General features: G+C 39.8%; 1 long non-coding RNA gene across 1 annotated transcript in view; it reads left to right on the plus strand.

The window, feature by feature from the left end:
• The first annotated feature begins 750 nt into the window (after nt 1-750).
• The window catches only part of LOC106943168 (uncharacterized), a 19807-nt gene continuing 14804 nt past the window's right edge, over nt 751-5753 (plus strand). The window contains exon 1 of the long non-coding RNA XR_001423838.1: nt 751-762. This is a non-coding gene — a long non-coding RNA (uncharacterized LOC106943168). The remainder of the gene's footprint in view (nt 763-5753) is intronic.

Here is a 5753-nt window from a genome sequence, read left to right on the forward strand (position 1 = left end):
GATCTGTTTCTTACTCATTTTGCTGCTTGTGGGTTCAGTTTTGGCGCGCAAGTAACCAAAAGAATCCGGTTAGAAGATTTTCAAAATAAAAGATCCTCCAGACTCAAATAATACATAAAATGGAAATATTTAATTATTTCTTGCACGGCCCGGTACCAATTGGTCCACAGACTGGTACCGGTCTGCGGCCCGGGGGTTGTGGACCACTGCTTTAGAACCCTTTATTGTGCCAGTCAATGAAAACTACCCGTTTATCACCTCTGTACCTTACGCTGATTAAGCATATCTCCATAGGATATTAGTTTGTCATTTGGTATTTATTTTTTATGTAACATTATTTTGTGCCATTTTTTTGTGTTCATACTAATTTGGTTTGTATTTGCTTAAATTTCAAATTATTTTAGCTATTTTTGCCTTTGGTTGCTGTTTCTAATTAGGTTTTAAATTTAAATAATAGTCTATTTTTTACTATTATAAAGACATAAATTATTTTATACTGCAACAGACTAGCGGCCTGTCCAGGGTGACCCCGCCTCTCGCTTGGATCGTTAGCTGGAGAGGCACCAGCAACCCTCCTGACACCACTAGGGGCAACGATGTTAGAAAATGGATGGATGGATGGATGGATGGATGGATGGATGGATGGATGGATGGATGGATGGAAATTATTTTATATTAAATATATTTTGTACATTATTTCTGCTTTTGACTTCTGGATACTTTTTATAGGGAGACCCTAGAGATTTGAGGATTATTTAAGAGGTCTACCAGGTGGCTTTAGAGTCAGTCCAGGTCCTTCACCACGTTTTACCCATGAAAGAATCAAAGCAACACTACAGGTATGTTTTTGATGAGGTAATAAGATTACAAATTTACATAAAGTTCAAAACTTCAAAACTTTGATTTTACTTAATGCCCAAATAATACAATGAATTTTAGTCTCTTATTGACAAAGGGAATACTTTTATTCATAATGCTTCCTTTTCTTTGTACTTTAATGCAGTTTTTTGCATTTTAATTTGGAGTCATGTAAGCAATCTACAGACAAAAGATGCAACCATTACACTATGGCTGCCATATTGGCAACTTCTGTAGGAACAGACAAGAATCTAAAGAGAGAGGCCCCCTGCTGTTCTTCTGGCTTGATTTCCTCAGCATGTCCTTGTGCCCAGTCCTGGACCCTGTCCTGTACCCAGACTGCTGTTCAGTTCAGTGCCAGTTAAATATCGTCTGCTGCTATCTGTTAAACGGTGTGGCTCCAGGCCATATCAGCCTCTCTTCCCCTAAAGTCTGGCATGTCTGCCAAGTCATCTTGTTAACAGCTGAACATTTTTATGGCCTTTTTTGTCTTTGTTCAGGACAGTTTTTGTTACTCTTGCATGCAGTTATGGCCTATCTGCATGTAACTATTAATGTCTAAATTAGTTTACTATTATTTCAATAATTGTTTTATCACAATTAATTTGATTAATCGATTCAGCCGCAATTCAAAGTAGAGATAGAAAATCTAGAAAAATAATACATCTTCCTTCCATCCATCCATCCATTTTCTATACATCCTTGTCCTGTAGGGTCAGGAGGGGTGCTGGTGCTTATTTCCAGCGAGACATTTTGGGCGAAAGGTGGGGTCACCCTGGACAGGTCAGTCTGTCGCAGGGCAACACAGAGACGGACAGATTTTCTTCCCTCAGTGAGTGAATGTTTTCCAACCACTATTTGTTTGTGTAATACTTTTGTTTGTAACAAAAACAGAAATTAAATCTACTTGATTGGCTGTGAACGGGTCTGACTTACTGATTGATTCTATAAGAAGGTGTACTGTAAAAGAAATTAAACCATACACCATAACTTTGAGGGGCAGGCGATAATCAGAGGTCGTGAGGCAGAGCTTGGGTCAGGGTCCAGAAATCCAGAATAGAAGGGATCCGTGAAGGGCTTGGCAGGAGGGGTAAATCCATGGACAGAAAGAGGTCGTAGAAACACCGAAGGCTTGGAAGGAAACGTTGGCTGTCGATAACCTGGCAAGGAAGCGGAGGCTGAGTGGTGTTTAAGTAGGGCAAGGTCCAGGTGGAACAGGTAAGCAATCAGGTGTGGCAGGTGAGCTGAATGAGTGCTTAACACAGCATGGACTGGACATGAATCATAACACACCTTTTTCACTGTCTGAAGTTAAATCAGACACTGTGTTAATTGGAGGCACACCTGTGGATGTCGAGATCTTTGGTTGCTTTAAGTTTCTTCTAAGTTTGTCTTGTTTATTTGTTAGCTGTGTTTGTCTTAGTTTTGATTAAATTTGTCTTGTTTCTGTTTTACTTTAATTCAGTCATTCTTAGTTATTTTAAGATACACTCTCTAATTATTTTTTGTGCTGAGTTAATTTTTGTCTTTAGATTTGATTCCAAATGCCCTTTTTTCATTTTTATTTATTTTGAAGTTTTTTATTTTAATTTTTTTTATCTGTGCATCAGAAGGCCTGCTTGTTCCCCTAACAAAAATATTTAGCTAAAAATAACAAGTTGGCAAAATAAATTAGATTGGCTGCCCTCGGTCTAACAATGACTGAACGGTGCCTCTGCCTCCGTGTTGTTAAGCTGCCCCAGTGCTGGTTTGCTACAGACAGCCTGAGTCGGTCCCACCACTGTGGGTCAGAATCAGATATCTTGATATAAAGAATGGGAACCACAACGCACCTCAGAGTCCCGGTACCACCTTCTGACTGTTCGCTCTCTGCTTCACCTTAACCGAACCTTACTACCAGGCGGTTTGCACTGCTGCTGACGGGATCTGGGCTGGAGGTGAGCGGCTGTGAATAGAAGTTACTGCAGAACCTCAACTGTTAAAGAAAGACTCGGTCAAAATATCACACAAACATTAGTTAAAATATTGTACCAATATTGGACTGCAGCATAAAGCCAAACATGCCACAATTAAATAAATCAAGATGTCCTGGCATGTGGGGCTACCGGATGGGTCACTTAGTTGGCCAGTGGCCGGTGGTCCGTCCACGCAGCTCTCTGCCAAAGCGGACAACTCGCAACATCCTCTAGTTTTGTGTTGCCACAATACCTCAAACTGCGTCATATCAAATGCCTTTTCTACCTAGCTTCTGCTGCTCCAGTCAGATTTCGGCAGTGGCAGCCGAGTGGACCTGTAAACACATTAACCAGCACAACAGTCTAACAATGAAGAGCGGCGATGTGAAAAACCCACCCCATAAAACCCAGGCAGCCAAAACAGCCTCTGTGGCTCAACAGTCACGAAACAGCAAAGCCTCGTCTGCAGGTCTGTCCCTGATAGTGCATTATAAATTCAATCTTCCTATTGGTCCCTGGCATCCAGCAGAGACATGCACAGTCCCCCACACATCCCGCCTCCCTTTTTTTAACCCCTCTGAACTTTTTCAACCTTTAAAACTGTCTGCAGGAAAGTTGGTATGGAGATTAAACAGTCAGATATTATGAGGGTTTGCTTAGTAAAATAGCAGCAAATTTGCTTATTTGATAATCAGCAAACTTTTCTCTTATGGTCTGTTTAAGAACTAAAGTCTCAGATCAATACAGCCCTCCAGCTCTGTCGGCAGCAGAAACAGAAACTTTATAACCATCAGAGAAAACACTAAGTTTCCTTTGCATTGTCCCCACATGATGGCAATGTTAGTATGATCCGATTAAATATTAGATTCTTGTTGTATGTTGCTATGTTGTTGTACAGTGTTTTAAAATCTTGTTTGATGTGCCTGTTAGGTAAATTGTATTATCAACTATTTGTTATACTGTTTTATATGTTCTTAGTTTTTGTACTCTTATTTGTTTTAGTCATATCTTTTAAGAAATGTTTCTGTATTGTTAATCACTGATTTCCTTTCTCAGAGGGCCTCTCTGAAGAAGAGCAGTGCCATCAGCTCTTCACAGAACGCCCTGCTTTGACCTCTTAGATAGCTATAAAACCATCGACGTGAAGATTCACAACTTGTCCTGTTTGATCCTGGGTCAGGAACTAGATAAGCTAGTGTGAGATAGATTGTGTTGTTAGTTAGTGATAATCTTGGCGCTGTGACTGTGTGATGAAGTGTTTTCCCCCTCCCTTTAGAGTTACAGCGCTCTCTGTGATTAGGGATCCTAAAGACAATAAAAAGAGAGGGGCAGGCAAATGTGCTTCAGAGCAGTAGGAGATTTGTAACTGAAAGCACATCTCTGTCTGTTCTCCTCGCGAGTATTCAGAATCTAAGTCTCTCTTGTCTTTCCTGTGTTATTTGCTGTGTTTGATAGGTGTCAACTCTGACAGTGCCCCTTTTTAACTTTGAGCCCCTGGCCCTCCAAAGGTGTCTGCACAGCCATGATCTTGAGACTGGTCACATTTAAAAGTAAAATAAATTAAGAGAAAAAAATACATAATGGACAATTTGTATGTTTAACTTAATATATGTAGGCTTTATTTTATTTAGTAATATCTGCTGCTTGGTGCAATATTTTGATTTGCTGGATTTGATTGACTATTTATCCAAGTGAATGCAGAATTTGCAAGAAATACTGGTTGAAAAAGACCTTTCTGTGACTGATTGGTGTCCTTCATTTACATTAACTTTATCAAGTTCCAAGTGCTGCCAGAACACGTATTGACTGTGTGCGAGATGTAAATACACATGCCAGACATTATTCTTTATTCTCAAAGGTATATATGCTCACTGCACGCTCAGTGCAAAACTCTAAAAGCGTGACCATATGATAAATTATGTTTGGGGTTCATATGAATAAAAAAAACCTATCTAAACTAAATAAACAAGTGACACTTAGCCTGGTGGTGGGGCAACTAAAATACTAGTTTTGTTAATTGCCATCTGCCTTTATTAACAGTTATTCATGGCCAAATAAACCTGTTGTTGCACAACTTAAAACAGTAGTGAAGGTCTGCCTAATGAGGGCGGCAGTTGATTACTTGTACTGCACTACATGAAGTTATACTTTTCCTAAGTTACAAACTCAAATTGGCAAAAAAAAAGTTTTTGCCTCCCTTTCTTTAGATTCTAAATTTACAAAGTTGAGACTCAAAAATATAAGTGGTATTTTCTCTTCCATATTGTCTTCTCAATGCCCTGCTGATTTCCCAACTAGGCCCTATCTGAGTCAATGGCTTATCTGAATTTTTTGTCCTCTGAAGAAATATCCCCCTCTTTCTCCACAGGTGGTGCAGATGGTGTGATGGGAACGAACACAGTTTCCGGCCCACTGGGACTGTAGCCAGACGGTACATCCTGGCCGGACACTGGCTCTGCCAATCATGTAACATATGGCTCAGATGCTCTGGTAAGTGTTTGTCTGAATTGTCATTAAACTGATAGCGTCTAACTAGAACTCTGAACACCCAAGGAGCGAAATTGGTGGTGATGGCAATCCAAGTGGTGTAGCTGGGTTGGGCGAGTGTGATGGTCTAAGGATGTAAGGCTGAGAAGTTTCTGTTGCAGCAATGACAGATGGTCCTAATCTGTCAGTCTCCCAGGAGTGAACAGGACAAAATAGAATAAATAGTTACTAACTGAAAAGAACATGCTCATGTCTGAAGCTTGATTTTCTTCTGACTGGTTTTACAGATAGGATCACATTTTAATAAAAATCCACAGCACTGTGCATTGTATGACTAGACAAACATAATTTATGAATACTTTAGAGGCTAATCTTAACAGTACATTTTTATTTTTATTTTTATTTTTTACAGAAAAACTTTATCCCAAAGAGTGTGCTGCTGTTGCCTTGCAG

Source organism: Poecilia latipinna, unplaced genomic scaffold (assembly GCF_001443285.1).
Source record: "Poecilia latipinna isolate Pla-1442-1.1 unplaced genomic scaffold, P_latipinna-1.0 Scaffold4943, whole genome shotgun sequence".
Lineage (NCBI taxonomy): Eukaryota > Metazoa > Chordata > Actinopteri > Cyprinodontiformes > Poeciliidae > Poecilia > Poecilia latipinna.